The sequence below is a fragment of the Triticum aestivum genome, chromosome 6B (genome assembly GCF_018294505.1).
Source record: "Triticum aestivum cultivar Chinese Spring chromosome 6B, IWGSC CS RefSeq v2.1, whole genome shotgun sequence".
NCBI classification, from domain to species: domain Eukaryota; kingdom Viridiplantae; phylum Streptophyta; class Magnoliopsida; order Poales; family Poaceae; genus Triticum; species Triticum aestivum.
Genome location: NC_057810.1, coordinates 433,834,350 through 433,851,239, shown reverse-complemented (window position 1 = coordinate 433,851,239; position 16,890 = coordinate 433,834,350). Strand labels below are relative to the sequence as shown.

Sequence of the window (16,890 nt, the reverse complement as noted above, 5' to 3'; positions counted from 1 at the left end):
CGCTGGGGCGTTGCAACTGCGCCTCTGGCCAAGTTACCTCCGCCTCTGTGGGGGTCCGCCCCGCATGCTGCCTCGCTCCTCTTCAGCCGCCTCTATCATTGAGCCGCCCCGAGCAGGTGGCTTTGCCTTTTCCATCGAGCCGCTGCTCCTCCGTGGCCGATTACTGCTGCGGCTCGGACATCTCCGCTCACCGGTGTTGTCAAGCCGCCTCCGTTTTCGTGCCTCCTCTTGTTGTTACTCTGCTATGAGCCGCTTCGCCGGCGATTCTCCGCCACCGCTGTGTTAAATCGCCAACGCTGGGCCTCAACTGCATGTTGCTAAAGCCGCCCCTGCCGCGAAATCGCCTTAGCCGCTGCTGCTGCTTCCGATGAGCGCCGACGAGCGTTTCCCGCCGCTCACCCCGCTGGCATCGCCACTGCCTTGGGCGTCGCCGGCTCCGTACGTCTGTGTGGTGTTGCCAGCTGCTAAGGATCAGTTACAAAGTAGTACTCTTTAAGTACTGTTTACATACAGGATAAGTTGAACAGGAAGCCCCCAAGTACCCATGAAACAGGGACACCCAAGTTTGATGCATTGCTCGATGGGCGTGACTCACTTAAACACTGGATGGATGCATGGTCATTTGTAGTGACGTGAAGGCCATCATTTGGTCAAATTGCTATGCAGTCACTTTGTCTGAATGATATATCAGGTGATACCCATCTTATCTACTTTATTTATATATAGTAATTTGTCTGCGAACAATTACTTTGGTATGTATATTTTTATGTGCAGTAAAGGTGGTGCCATATTGTGCCTATAAGTGTACGTCAGCACCATCACACACCGGCGTCTGCGCCCGCTTACTGATGGAACAGGTGTGCGTGAGTCGCCACCAGTGCAGCTTAATCTACATCAACACGCCAGCACCACGTTGAGCCGCCCTTGCCGCTTTGAGCCGCCTGGGTTATATTAAGTCGCCGGTCTGCCTGGGCCGCCGGAACTATATTGAGTCGCTGGTCTGCTTGAGCTACCTCTGCCACGATAAATGGATCATCCGTCGTCCAAACAAATCAGGTGATATCCATCTAAGTTTGTTTTATTAGCACATATTTTCTTTGTCAAAGAACAAGTTTATCTTTGCCTTGGCCTGCATATTGTTTATACAGGGCAATTATTTATGACAAAAGGTTATATTATACCGCGGAGATGGAGGCATGCCAACATATTTTGGCACAGGTGGCCGACGTTACTCAACGGACTACTGCACCGGCTTACAACACCGTGGCCGTCTCTCGCGACCGTGCCGGCTTACAACGCCGTGGCCGTCTCTCGCGATCGTGCCGGCTTACAATGCCGTGGCTGTCTCTCATGACCACGTCGGTTCACAACACGGAGGACAACTTGCTTATCCGCACCGGCTTACAAATGACGCGACCGATTCATCTGTCTGCTGCCACGGCTGACTCACCCATGAGTGATTTCAACTTCACCAAGTGATCATCAACTTCATGGCGGATTATTTCCGGCTTGGCATATCAGGTGATATCCATTTAAAATATATTTTATTAGCACATATTATCTTCGTCAAAGAACAATTTATCTTTGCCTTGGTCTGCAATATTGTTGATGCAGGACAATTGTTCACTACATCAACAACGACGTGGTTGACTCGCCCGTCCGTGCGGCTTACCGCGCCTGCGATTGACTCACCAGTCTGCACCGGCTTACAATGACGCGGCCGACTCATCAGTCCGAGCTGCCTCTGATATTGCGATCGTCCTTGTCGTCCGTTTTTCGCAGCCCGGTCTACATCAACATACCGGGCCGTACCTGTCTGCATGGCCTGTTTATTAAGTATGAGCAAGTCACTGCTTGGGAAGCCCGGTTTTCTTCCAACAAATTGGAGGCAAGTTATCATAACTTATCAGCCGTTGTCTACACTGGATGGCTCAATGGGTAGGTGCACAAGTCGCCACCACCTACGGTTTGGCTAACTTCAAACAGACAGTTGGAAGGAACCATTGGCCGAGTTGCTGACACGGCTCATACGGGATCATTTATAATTCGCCGCAGTCACCTCAACCTTCTGTGGATTCACAACGCGTAATCAACGCCAATGATATACACCTTCTGCTATGGTCAAATATGGAGAATCTCAAGCCAACTCTTCGAGTCATGTTGAGACTTGGGGGCTACAATGGTATGGCTCGGCAAAATTTCCGGTTTCAATGGATTCAAGAACTCTGGGTCATTGGAGGGAAGGTAACCCGGTTCCAGAGGCTACTGCTATATTGGTGAAAAAAATTAAAGGCCGTTAGAAAATTTCTGGCTTAAAAGAAGGACTCCGGTTTAAAATCCGGTTCAAGAGACATCTCTCTCCCACAAAGCATTCACACTCTTAATATCTGGTTTAAAAACCGGTTCAAGGGAATCTTATTTACCGCAAGACTTTGAAGCTCTCAAATCCGGATCAAATCCGGCTCAAGGTAAATTTATCTCTCTCAAAGTTTTGAAGCTTTCAAATCCGGTTTAAACTTCTGGTTCAAAAATAATTAGTCTCTCGCAAGTTTGAGTTCTCAGAAAGATTAAAGGATGCCAAAAAAAACTTGCTGCCATGATGCGCGGTTCAAACATAGGTATCTTGCCTTACGGCTTATCTTATTATGGTCACTTGGGGGCTTCCTGCTCATCGTACATAGCTATCAATACCCTCTTGATCGGCGCAATGCCAAAATTTATATGGTCACTTGGGGGCTTCCTGTTCAAACATAGGTCGTATTCGAACCAAAGAGAACATAGCTGTCGATACCCTTTTGATTAGCAAACTGCTGAATCTACTTGGGGGCTTCTTGATCGTATCCGAATCATAGCTCAACCCCTTTGGGAATCGACGTGGATCGCGTCGTTAAACAACTTTTAAGATCATTTGGGGGCTTCCTGTTCAAACATAGGTCGTATTCGAACCAAAGAGAACATAGTTGTTGATACCCACTTTGATCGGCAACGCCAACGCCACTGGGGGCTATATGATCGTATTCGAATCTTAGCTTAACCCCTTTGGAACGGTTTACTGATCGTATTCGAATCAGAAGCCTCAAAAATTTTATCTATTTTTATACAATCGCAAGTATTTGAGTTGTCACAAATATCATATGTGCCGGCTCTTACAGAGTTGAGCTATCAACTTCACTGTCTGGGTCACATAAACCGGCGGTATCATTCAAAGGATCATAGGGATCTTGTGATCTACTTGTGTGCAGGATAAGACTATATTTGGGTGGTTACCCGCCCTGGCTTTTGACATTAAGTCGCCAGGGCATATGTTGTTTAAACTCTGTGCAGGATTTACAGAGCTATGGCGTACATAAATGATCAAGTTCAAGCCCATCATCAAAGATTGAAATTAATGTCTCAAAAGAGTTATTAATTCTTGATTTTCTCAAAGGCTATACGCCACTGGGTTACCATGAATGTGCATTAAGTCTTCATCGGCCAAGAGCCGCCAGGTATTTAAACTCCGGATTTACTTGTCAACCGATGAGGTATTCAACATTTTAATAGCCAAAACTGGCTGGATTTTCATGATGATATTGAATGATTGAGGTTTTCATACTTGTTAAAATCTTAAATAGCCAACATGGCTGGATTTCTATTGTGATTATCAATAACCAGTGTTAGGATTGAGCTTTTCAAAGTTGCTTTAGCGCAACGGCTATTATTTTTATCAATGGGCATGATTTATTTTACAATGGAGGAAATAGTCCCGAGTCGCTACAGGCTTACCACCCGGCACTTGGGGGCTACATTGTTCAAATCAAGATTGCATCTAATATACAAGTCCCATGTCACTGTCAGCATGCACCATGGCACTTGGGGGCTAATGCAAAGTCATTTTTGCTCAACTTATTGAAGACCTGACTCATTACATTTTAAATGAGCCGGCCCTTGGGGGCTACCGATTGTTCCTATCGAAAATTCAAGGTACACAAGCCTCAGTCCATTACATTAAGAGATCCACTACTCAGTTGGTAAAATACAAAGCTCTTAACCTTATGGACGTGGGTTCAAGCCCCATGGTGGAGATTGCATCATATGATGTTATTATCAATGGATTATTTACAAAGTCCCTGCTCATTATTGCATAATGACCCGGCCCTTAGGGGCTACACTGGTTGAAGTTTTTATGAGCATAAGGCAATTACAAGTCCCAGGTTTCTGCAAGCATGACAACCTGGCACTTGGGGCCTACATATGTGGAATATTCAGTTTATGACTAATGATTGAGATGAATAACCCGGATTTCTTCAAGGTTGTAACACTTATGTTGAAGCAAGTCTTAAGTTATCACTATGTTCTCCTCTTAAGACTTGGGGGCTACAGGTATTATGCATATAAAGAAGGAACATCTTCAAATTCTCAGCTTTAAGTAAATCAGGAAGATCAATTACATGACCCGGTGTCAACAACAATTATGGCTCGACATCATCAGTCTTTATAACCCGGAGATTTTGGAAATTATAACTCGGCAAGATCTACATCTTTAAGCCGGTTGAAAATCAGATGAGTATTTCAAGACCTATATTTTTTAAGCCGGCGCTTTGGAAGCCGACTCAAATGGATTTTTGTTTACAATATTTCTTATACAAGCAAATTGATTGTGAAGGTGGTCTATTGACCTGGATTTTCTAGAAGAAGGAAATGACAAGGACTTAAGGATGTTCAGGTGCCGATTTGCAAGAATTCTTAACCCGGAGCACAACCTGTCAAATTTGTTCTTGTGTTTATTTTGCAGCATAAGTTTACCATGGATAAATCCTAGCTAAACTTGGGGGCTAATGTCGGGGATATACCCCACAGTGTAACCCGGCCGGACTTGGCGACTCACTAATGACCCGCCCTGGCTGGACGACATACTAAGTGACCCGCCCGATCCTGGCGATTTATGGGTGACCTAGCAAGCGGATCAAAGGAGCGACAAGACCCGGGGGCCCAGGAGGCTCAAGGCCCAGAAGGTCGGCTTACGTTATGGTAGGCCGGCTTAAGAGGAAAGGCGTGAGGAATATCTTCCTTACAAGGAATCAAGACCCGGACTTGTATCCGGCTTGTAGTAGAAGATAGGCTAGTCCTAATCCTATTTGGACTCTACATGTAACCCGCCCCTCTAACTTATATAAGGAGGGGCAGGGCACCCCAAAGAGGGACAAGACAACAAGAAACAATATCTAGGGCTAGACAGAAAGAGGAGAGCCGGCTTACGGCGACTCCCTCATGAGCATAATGAGACCTAGCCTCAAACAGCATGTAGGGCTATTCCGGATGATGTTTTCCGGGGCCCGAAGCTGTCTAAATCCTTGTCTTGCATGTTGCGTCTCTCGTCCCAATCAACCCCTCTCAAGCTATCGCATAGATGCGTTGGCCTCGCGATTAAGTCCTGACATTAAGGACATCTGACGTGTTAATTCCACGACACTTTCTATCAATAATATGCAAGTCAATTTCTTGGAGCAAGAGAACCCATCTAATGAGTCTAGGCTTAGCATCTTTCTTTTCCATAAGATATTAGCAGCATGATCAGTGTGAATAGTAACTTTGGAATCAACAATATAAGGTCTAAACTTATCACATGCAAACACAACTGCTAAGAATTCTTTTTTAGTAGTAGCATAATTTCTTTGGGCAGTATCAAGAGTCTTGCTAGCATAATGGATAACATTCAATTTCTTATCAACTCTTTGCCCTAAAACAGCACCTACAGCATAATCACTAGCATCGCACACAATTTCGAAAGGTAAATTCCAATCAGGTGGCTGAACAATAGGTGCAGTGATCAAAGCCTTCTTAAGTGTTTCGAATGCTTCTACACAATCATCATCAAAGATAAAAGGAATATCTTTTTGCAATAAATTAGTCAGAGGCCTAGAGATTTTAGAAAAGTCCTTAATGAACCACCTATAAAAACCGGCGTGACCCAGGAAACTTCTTATACCTTTTATGTCCTTGGGACATGGCATCTTTTCAATAGCATCAACTTTGGCTTTATCAACTTCAATACCTCTCTCGGAGATCTTGTGCCCCAAGACAATGCCTTCATTAACCATAAAGTGACACTTTTCCCAATTCAGGACGAGACTAGTGTCTTCGCATCTCTGCAAAACTCGATCAAGGTTGCTCAAACAATCATCAAAAGAGGATCCATAGACGGAGAAGTCATACATGAATACCTCACAAATCTTTTCACAAAAATCAAAAAATATAGCCATCATGCATCTTTGAAAGGTAGCAGGTGCATTACATAAACCAAAAGGCATACGTCTATAAGAAAAAGTACCAAAAGGGCAAGTAAAAGTAGTTTTAGATTGATCCCCCGCTGATACAGGTATATGAGAGAAGCCAGAATAACCATCTAGAAAGCAAAAATGTGTGTGTTTGGATAGCCTTTCTAGCATTTGATCAATAAAAGGTAAAGGGTAATGATCTTTCTTAGTAGCTTTATTTAACTTACGAAAATCAATTACCATCCTATAACCCGTAATAATTCTTTGCGGGATCAATTCATCTTTATCATTAGGGACAACAGTAATACCTCCCTTTTTAGGGACACAATGGACAGGGCTTACCCATTCACTATCAGCAATGGGATAAATAATACCTGCCTCAAGGAGCTTTAGTATCTCCTTTCTTACCACTTCCTTCATTTTGGGATTTAATCGTCTTTGAGGATCTCTAACTGGTTTGGCATCTTTCTCCACTGAAATTTTGTGTTGACATAATGTGGGACTAATGCCCTTAAGATCATCCAGAGTATATCCAATAGCAACTCGGTGCTTCTTCAGAGTTTTTAATAATCTTTCTTCTTCTTTCTCTGAAAGGTAAGCACTAATAATAACAGGATATATTTCTTTTTCATCAAGATAAGCATACTTAAGATTATCAGGTAAGGGTTTGAGTTCAAACACGGGATCACCCTTGGGTGGAAGGGGATCCCCAAGAATTTCAATGGGAAGGTTATGTTTTAACATAGGTTCTTGTTTAAGGAACACTTCATCTATTTCTTCCCTTTCCTTCATAAACATATCGTTTTCATGGTCTAGCAAATATTGTTCTAATAGATCAGTTGGTGGAACAGCAATGGAAGCAAGACCAATAATTTCATCCGTACTAGGTGGTTCCCTTTCATGAGGTTGTCTACTAAACTTAGCAAAATTAAACTCATGAGACATACCATCTATGCCAACAGTGACAATATTCTTTTCACAATTAATGTTAGCACTAGCAGTATTCAAGAAGGGTCTACCAAAAATAATGGGACAAAAATCATCTTGTGGGGAACCAAGAACAAGAAAATCAGCAGGGTATTTAATCTTCCCACACAAGACTTCAACATCTCTAACAATCCCAATAGGTTTAATGGTGTCCCTATTAGAAAGCTTAATAGTAACATCAATGTCTTCTAATTCAACAGGTGCAATATCGTGCATAATTTCTTTATAAAGATCATAAGGTATCACATTAGCACTAGCACTCATATCACATAAACCGTGATAACAATGATCTCCTATTTTAACAGAAATAACAGGCGTTCCTACAACAGGTCTATGTGTCTTAGTATCGGGTCTAGCAATGTTAGCAGTTTCACCACAAAAAGAGATAACATGCCCATCTAAGTCCTCATCCAAAAGATCTTTAATCATAGCAATACCAGGTTCAACATTATTTTGCTCAGGAGGTGTATAGGTCCTAGTATTACTCTTACGGACAACAGTCGAAGCTTTGACATGATCTTTTATCCTAACAGGAAAAGGAGGTTTTTCAACATAAGCAGTAGGAATAATGGGATCACTATATGTAGTAGTCTTCTCTTCGACTGTAATAGGTGCAACTACTTTAACTTCAACAGGAGGATTATATTTAAACCACTTCTCTTTAGGGAGATCAACGTGAGTAGCAAAAGTTTCACAAAAAGTAGCTACTGTCTCAGAGTCAAGTCCATACTTAGAGCTAAATCCATGGAAAGCATCGGTATCCATAAAAGATTTAACATAATCGAACTTAGGTGTCATACCTGACTCCTTACCATAGTCGGAACCCCAATCTTCAGAGTTGCGTTTAATTCTTTCCAATAAGTCCCATTTGAAATCAATAGTCTTCAGCATATAGGAACTAGCACAGGAAGTATCGAGCAGGTTGCGATTATCAAGAGAAAGCCGAGCATAAAAATTCTGAATAATCATTTCCCGAGAGAGCTCATGATTGGGGCATGAATATAACATTGACTTAAGCCTCCCCCAAGCTTGAGCGATGCTTTCTCCTTCGCGAGGCCAGAATTATATATGTAATTACGATCACGATGAACAAGATGCATAGGATAGAACTTATGGTGAAATTCCAACTTCAATCGCTTATAGTTCCAATATCTCGTATCATCACATAGCTTATACCATGGCATTGCATCTCCCTTCAAAGATAAAGGAAAGACCTTCCTTTTGACAACATCATCGGGAATACCTGCAAACTTAAATAATCCACAAACTTCATCCACAAAGATAAGGTGTAAGTCGGGATGCAATGTTTCGTCTCCTGCAAAAGGATTAGCTAGTAGTTTCTCTATCATACCCAAAGGAATCTCAAAGTGAATATTTTCATAAGGTTCAGTAGGTTGAGGATCATCTATTGGCTCTTATGGTTGGGGTGAAGATACCCCAAACAAGCCCCTCAAAGGATTAGTTTTCATAGTGACAAGTAACAGAAAATTTCAGCATACTATATAAATGTTTCCTTACCAAGTTCCACTCACCAAGAGCGCTATGCTCCCCGGCAACGGCGCCAGAAAAGAGTCTTGATGACCCACAAGTATAGGGGATCTATCATAGTCCTTTAGATAAGTAAGAGTGTCGAACCCAACGAGGAGCAGAAGGAAATGATAAGCGGTTTTCAGTAAGGTTTTCTCTGCAAGCACTGAAATAGTAGGTGATAGATAGTTTTGTGATAAGATAAATAGTAACAAGCAAAAAGTAAATAAAGTAAATAAAGTGCAGCAAGGTGGCCCAATCCTTTATGTAGCAAAGGATAAGCCTGGACAAACTCTAATAATGAAGAAGGAGCTCCCGAGGACACATTGGGAATTATCGTCAAGCTAGTTTTCATCACGTTCATAAGATTCATGTTCGGTACTTTGATAATTTGATATGTGGGTGGACCGACACTTGGGTACTGCCCTAACATGGACAAGCATCCCACTTATGATTAACCCCTATTGCAAGCATCCGCAACTACAAAAAGGAGTATTAAGGTAAACCTAACCACAATATTAAACACATGGGTCCATATCAACCCCTAACGAAGCAACGCATAAACTAGGGTTTAAGCTTCTGTCACTCTAGCAACCCATCATCTACTTATTGCTTCCTATGCCTTCCTCTAGGCCCAAATAATGGTGAAGTGTCATGTAGTCGACGTTCACATAATACCACTAGAGAAAAGACAACATACATCTCATCAAAATATCGAACGAATACCAAATTCACATGACTACTAATAGCAAGACTTCACCCATGTCCTCAGGAACAAACATAACTACTCACAAAGCATATTCATGTTCATAATCAGAGGAGTAATAATATGCATAAAGGATCTAAACATATGATCTTCCACCAAGTAAACCAAATAGCATCAACTACAAGGAGTAATCAACACTACTAGCAACCCACAGGTACCAATTTGTGGTTTTGATATAAGATTGGATACAAGAAATGAACTAGGGTTTTGAGAGGAGATGGTGCTGGTGAAGATATTGATGGAGATTGACCCCCTCCTGATGAAAGGATCGTTGGTGATGACGTTGGTGATGATTTCCCCCTCCAGGAGGGAAGTGTCCCATAATGCAATAAATATTGATATAAAAACATGATGCAAAATGGACGTATCATGAGCTAATAAATATCTTAGAATCTTTGAATGTTCTTTGAAAAGGACAGTCATCCTAACACTTATGCAAAATTGATGACTTAGATGTGCAACACATGAAGAAACATTTTTCTTCAATCAATGAAGACTAACACTCTAAGTGTGAAGAAATTAACGAAGAATTTTATTCTCGGAGCCCTACGACAATTGTACGCGGTGTCTGAAATCATCATTCTTATACGGTGGGTTATGCCACCACCAAAAGTTTGGCTATTCTGTTATTCTGTTACCCTACTTGAACTGAAGATTTGAGGCAGTTGTACTGATTAATTTCGAGCGGTTGAACTCATGCTTTCATTTTTGTTTAACATATCGTCTTCTTTAGTTCAAACTTTTTTTTTGCAATTTTTTTATCGGAACGGGACGTGTAATATATCATTGGAAAGCTCTTGACAACTATATTTTGAGTATATTAAACGTTTTTGCAAAATCATCATGGTTTAAGAGCAGTTTTGAAAAACCCGTTTTTTTCTAAACCGAAAACGTGAATCGTATTTCGGACTCAATTTTCGAACAGTTTGTCGGAATTGAGCAAATAAGATGGCGTTGGAAAGCTGGTGAAAATCCACATCTTTCATATATCTATTGTTTTTTCTAATTCGATACGATTTAAAAGTAAATTAAAAATAGAAAAATTCTGGGTGAAATGTATTTTTGCGATTTTTTGCAAACGGTTTGTCGGATTGATCCAAATGATACGGCGTTGGAAAGCTGTGGAAAATGCGCAACTTTTTCGTACTGAAATGTTTTTCTAATTCCTTACGGTTTAAAAGCGAATTTGAATACGATCAAATTTGATTTTAAATGTGATTTTTAAAAAATGTTTGTCGAAATGGGGCAAATAATATACCGTTGGATAGATATTGAAAATGCGAAACTTAGTCATGTTAAACGTTTTCTAAAGTTCGCAACCGTTAAAGAGCAATTTGGATTAAGGTGAGACTCATCGTGCTGTTTTTCTGTCAGAAAAAACCGAGTACTTGTACTGATGTACGTGTGCGTTTGTACTAATGTATTCTTCGGAGAGTAATTTTGAAAGGTTCCAAAGTAAGAGTAACTGAACTGATGTCCATATGGTTTTGTACTGAGCGTGTTTTCCCGTCTGAAAAACAGAGTACTCTACTGATGTATGTGTGTATTTGTATTGAGATATTTTTTGTAGAGTAATTTTGAATGGTTCTGAAAAAAGAGTATTTGAACTGATGTCCGCATGGTTTGTACTGAGCATGTTTTCACTGACTAGATTTTGCTCGGACTAGATTTTTACTGACCTTTTGAATTTGTTTCCCTATTTAAATTGATGATGCCGTTAGCTTCGAACTTGAGTAGCTTATCTAGTAGAGCTGATTCAATTTAAATAAAATAAAATTATATGTTTGTTTCTTCAAACAATTTTTTTTGCAACGAAGTTCTGTACATGCCTCTATATGCAAGTTGAACTTTTCTTTGTGAACTTTATTTCTTTATGGTGTTTTCATAGTGTTATCTTTTTTTGGACACGTTCTTTTTGTGATTCCGAACTCGTTGATTTGTTATCATTGAACTTTCTGGATTCTATGTACCTGAAACCTCCTCAATTCTTCTCTGAATGTCTCGCATCTCTTTCTTTTCTGAATTTCCAAAATTGGGTTTTTAACAGCAAAACTTTTTATTTGTGAACTTATGGTTTTTCTGTCATGAACTAACCCATAAAACATACTTTTATATCTGCAAATGAACTTTTTGTAGGTGAAGCTCTCTCCAATAGATGTACATGAAGTTATTTTCTGGTTTTACACCTAAACCGACAACATAATGTTTGTTATGATAGAACACAGTTTCGTATAAAGCTTCATAAAATCACACAAAGCTTGTGCCAAATGAATTGTACAAAATAATGACCAAAAATCACACTTGTCATGAAAGCAAACTTTTGATTTTGCCCTATGACAGTCTTTGAACTTTCACAATTTAACAATGGCACCAAGTAACAACTGGAAGGAGCTTCAGTAAGAAAGGTCAACGGCACAATCTCTACTGAGCTTGCTCCATGGCACTTTCTGAACTTGTCCAATTTACCAGTGGCAGCAAGTAGCAACTAGAAATGCACTAGAAATTGTTTTGTGTTTGTTTTAACTGAGGACCACACGCTCCATGGTGCAATTATCCAAGAATTGTGCCCCAACTTCTTTTCATCCCTTCATTGCATCCCTGGTAAAAGCAAAGCAAACGAAAGGAGAAAGGACTTGGTGAACGGTGAGCAAGGAGTCCATCAAACATGCAAGTGCCGCGGACACCAAATACCTTTGGAAGATTGTAAAACCATGCTTCTTTGTAAAACCATGGACTTACATGTGAGCAAACGGAGTTGCGGGTTGGGTTGAGCCAATTCTCCAGCACTAGGAATACGGCAGCTCCATAGCAAGTTTAGTAAAACCAGAATTGAACTGAATTGGAGTTTGAAATTGAACTGAAATAAAATATAGGAACTGTACTGAGTATATTTTTAGATTTCTGCTAGCATGCATCAAGACATTTTATGTATGTTTTTTACAGTAGAACATATACTGTTTTTAAAAAAGTTACAGTAGAACACATATAATTTACAGTAGAACATATACTAAAAATATAGGAACTGTACTGAGTTTATTTTCAGATTTCTGATAGCATGCATCAAGACATTTTATATATAAGTCAGGTTCGCTTTTGAAATTTGATGCATGCTTGCACTATAGAACTGCTACTAGTTTGCAAGTTGGACTTGAGTACTTGTTAATTTTTTCCATAATTTACTCTTGAAATCAGTTCCAAGACCAGGGGAAATCAGTTCCATGCCCAGCCAAGACTGATAATTACTTGTTCTACTTCCATGGTTCATTTTAGTTTTAGATAATAGGTTCAGAAACTAGTTACCTTGAGATGAAGAGTTGTTAGGTTCCTTGTTTTCATCATGATATTTGAAATACATCATATTTTTGCTACTTTAGTTGCAGCCCCAATTCCAATTCTCAATCTACAACAGTTAAATAGCAGCAGGACACCAAGTTCAGTATTTGCACACGGCAAAATTAGCTACCAAAGATAACACACGCACACAAGTTTAGTACCAATAGCTATAACTAGCTAGATTCATTCGTGAAAGTAGCTGCACAAGTGCAGTAGCAGCTCGCTGCTCATACCTGCTCGCCAGCTTTTATGCCTCGTCTTGCTGCTGCCTCAAAACATTTGCCGCTCATACGCAAAAAAAAAAAAAAAAAAAACATTTTGCCGCTTACTACTTATCTCCGGCAGTACCCTGCACACACACACCAAGGGCCACCAGTTAACACATATGCACACACACAAACATAGAGAACCAGCCACACACCTCATTGTCTACAAAACCAGGACTACATCTTATGCACATTATGGTCTGATGATGTAGCAGCAAAAGAAACTACATTTGCTTGCTGATGTGTACAGATATAGCAGCACAGAGATGTGTACTGATGTACCTTTTACTGCTCGATTCTGGAAACATGTGCTTGCTGTCTCGTTGAACGGCCCGGGGTGGTGACAGTGAATGGCCCTGCCCATGTTAGAGATGAGGACAGAGATAAAATTTTGGTGAATCCTGGCACAAAGCACTTGAAACGGGCAAGCACATACCTCGGCCCTGTCCTCATGTACGATCTACACTTTGGGATGGTTTCGAGAACGGCCATGAGTGGTGAGTGTGAACGGCCTGTGCTGGTGGATGTGGACGGCCAGCGTCGTCTGTGTGGGTCTGGTGGGCCTCAGAGGCAAGCTGTCAAAGGAGGTCGTCGATGGCGATTTGTGCCGGCAGGGAGCCATGGCTGTTCCGGAGATCAGGAGCTGTCAAAGGAGGCAGACTCCTAAGTTGCAGCATCGAACGACTTAGCGTTGCATCGGCCTCCTGTGGCAGAGGTGAACATTGTGATAGTTGCATCGTCGCACGGCCTCGTGTGGCGGAGGTGAACGACTTGTGGTGGTAAGGGTGAACGGCTTGAGCGCTGCATGTCCAAAAAATTGGTTTTATTTGACAACACGAAAACATAAAAGGATGATTTCAGTTTCATAAATTTACTCAAGAGGCAGTACCTCTAGCAATGGAAGATTACTGAGTCAAATGCCCATTCCGTGGCTACAAAAAACTGATTATTTTGTTTTTCTTAGTGGTGCCACTACCTTCAGATTAGAAGGGCATACATAATACTCATCCGCTGAACTGCACATATTTTTTACATCATTTTCACGGCCTGATAATACATCCATCTCATTTATTCAGTTTATCGGTTAACAAAAAGTATCAGCTATCAGTCCACAAAGAGCATCAACTATCAGTTCACAAAAATATGAAACATCACAGGAACATAAAAATAATGTTTGTTAGTTCACAAACCTATCAGCAATAGTAGTCCTACGGCTCCAATGCAGCCGCCATTGTTGGTTTTTCTTCTTAAAATACACACTGAACTGTTGTAACAAAAAAGAAACTTTAAACCACAAGATTTAGCAAGATGAAACACTAGTCTACTAACCAGAGAACTGGATGAATTTCCAAAATTGAACTTTTTTCTAATGCTCTGCAGGCCGGAAAATGGGGGATTAAAGTTTGTAGCAGTAGTGCTCATGTCTATATAGGGCTCTCCCAGGACAAGCCCTTGTGTATAAAAAGCTAGTGGTCTAAATTCAAAATGTGGACAATGCCACCACACATTTTATTAGCACCTTATCCTCCGGTGCCTGTTTTGTGTTATATGAAGATGCAAAACATAAAGAGAATTGTACTTACGATTCAAAATTAGATGAACCGAATAGCAAACAAAAGATGGACTGAAAAAACTGAACTAGCTCAACCATTCTACTTTTTGGGAATCTAATGCTCTGCAGATGAAGTGAACTCTTCGACACATATCTTTGGTTTGTAAACATACCCAACTCACACCCTCCTGTATATTGTGTTGAACTACTGTTGCATTTTTATGTGGTGAACATTTTTGTAAACAAAACTGACTACTGTTTTGTAATTTACAACAATACTTGACTGCCTTTTTTTGTATGAATTGTTTTCTGTAATGCACATTTGAACAATTGTTTTCTTTTCATTATCCAATTACATCAGACTTAATTCAGAGAATGTACTGCTCGACAGAGACACAATGAACCTCCAAGAAAATTAGATTTGTACTCCACTTATTCTCCAATGTCACTAGCCATCCTAATACAAAACATAATCCAGGGGTAAAAAATTCTTCTCTTTTCAGCCATTAACACAAACACCTTACTGGCATAAAATATCTGCGGCGAGAGCAGCAAGAGCAAAGGGGAGGTGACCTCGATTTTGTGGCGACCCACGGCGCCAGCGTCAGGAAGTCGAACGACCCACTGTGTTGCTCGTGCAGAGGACAACAGTTCGGGGAGCGGCGGTGACGGAGGCCGAAAGGCGTCGAAGAATACTGCAGAAAGAAGAGAGGTAAGCGAACATGCAATAAAATTTCATAGAAGAGAGAACAAATTCTTAGTGCTACAGTTTGAATAGTGGTGAGCATTCAGTTGAGTATATGCCATCACACGATGGACGAGCAACCACCTGCGAGGAGTTACTGAGATTGACAGGGGAAGCAGAAGAGGGGCAGAGCGCCGCTGGCTACACCAAGCAGAGGAGGCGCGATGGAGGGAGGTGGTGAACTGGTTCGGGTGGTGGCGTTGAACGAACTGGAGTGGTGGATGTGAACAGACAGGGCGCTTCGGCGGCGGAGTCCCACCGGGAGACGGCGTTGTGGTGTGGGAACCAGGAGACATGGGGGCAGCGCGAGATGCAGGAGGTTGGAGGAAGGGAGGTGGCCGGAGAAGAACGAAGACGCTGCCGGCGATGTGGAGAGGGCCGGGCGGCGGCGCGCTCGAGGAGAAGTCCGGGCGGCGGCGCGGTGGAGAGGAGTCCGGGCGGCGGCGCGGTGGGGAGGAATCCGGGCGGCGGCGTGCTCGGGGAGAAGGCTGGACGGCGGCGCGGTGGGGAGAAGGCCCGTCGGCGGCACACTCGGGAGAGGAGGTCGGGCGGCGGCGTGCTAGAGGCGAGGCCGGCGAGGGGAGGTGGTGGGGCGGCAGGGGAAGGTGGTAGGGCGGTGGCGTGACAGGGGAAGGTGGCAGGGCGGCGGGGCCGATGGCAGGGCGGCGACGGCTCGCTGTGGGGAGGTGGGATGTGGGGAGCAGGGACGGTGGTTTTTTTTCTTGTCGGGCCGGTCGGTTTCTGATCAGTCGTATCGCTCCTGTATAGGGCGGAGGGTATATTCTGTTACGGGTAACAGAATAGTCCAGCCCTATATATATATATACACACACTAGCAAAAGAGCCCGTGCGTTGCAATGGGAGAAAAAACATAACACACTCTTAACCCAACAACCATCACTCAATAGGTTCATCTCCTTTATATTTGCGAGGCATCATATTTGTGTTGCCGTTTATCCTCCTTCTCACCCTCGCCGGTGATGGCCTCGGTGTTCACACAAAACAACAAAAACCTTGTTTGAATATGGTTAATCCTAAGGCGTCTCTCTCTCCCTCTATCCTCCCCCCCCCCCCTCTCTCTCTCTCGCTTTCTCTCATTCTTGCGATGAGAAATCTGTTGTTTTCCCCTACGACATTTTCCAGAGGTATGCATGTGTAGGTATTGATGTTTGGGGTGTTTATTTGCAATCCGGATCGCCGCCGTTACGAAAGAAAAATGGATCTTGCGCTAGCAATTATAAGTTTGCTTTCAAAAAAATATTTTAAAAATATTTAACAGGTAAAATTAACATCATATTTAGATTCCACACATTTTTCTAATAAAATTTCATATATAATATATTAAAATCGAAGTTACGGTTTAAAAGAATACGGATAATTTAGAAAATCATTTGTTTGATTTAAATGTATTCCAAAATAATATTAAAAATACTTAATAGGTAAATTAATCTCATATT

General features: G+C 41.8%; 1 long non-coding RNA gene across 4 annotated transcripts; it reads right to left on the bottom strand.

Annotated features, from left to right (window-relative positions):
* Positions 1-11,767: 11,767 nt before the first annotated feature.
* LOC123134197 (uncharacterized) lies at positions 11,768-15,900 on the bottom strand. Of its 4 annotated transcripts, none has more exons than XR_006465565.1 (9): positions 15,518-15,900; positions 15,262-15,383; positions 14,026-14,400; positions 13,573-13,937; positions 13,419-13,492; positions 13,104-13,219; positions 12,838-12,937; positions 12,229-12,394; positions 11,768-12,135 (listed from the first exon to the last, which is right to left on the bottom strand). It is a non-coding gene; the product is annotated as an uncharacterized lncRNA (long non-coding RNA). The 4 variants fall into 4 exon arrangements; XR_006465563.1 differs by having other exon boundaries at positions 12,277-12,394; XR_006465562.1 differs by having other exon boundaries at positions 11,768-12,394.
* Positions 15,901-16,890: the final 990 nt, after the last annotated feature.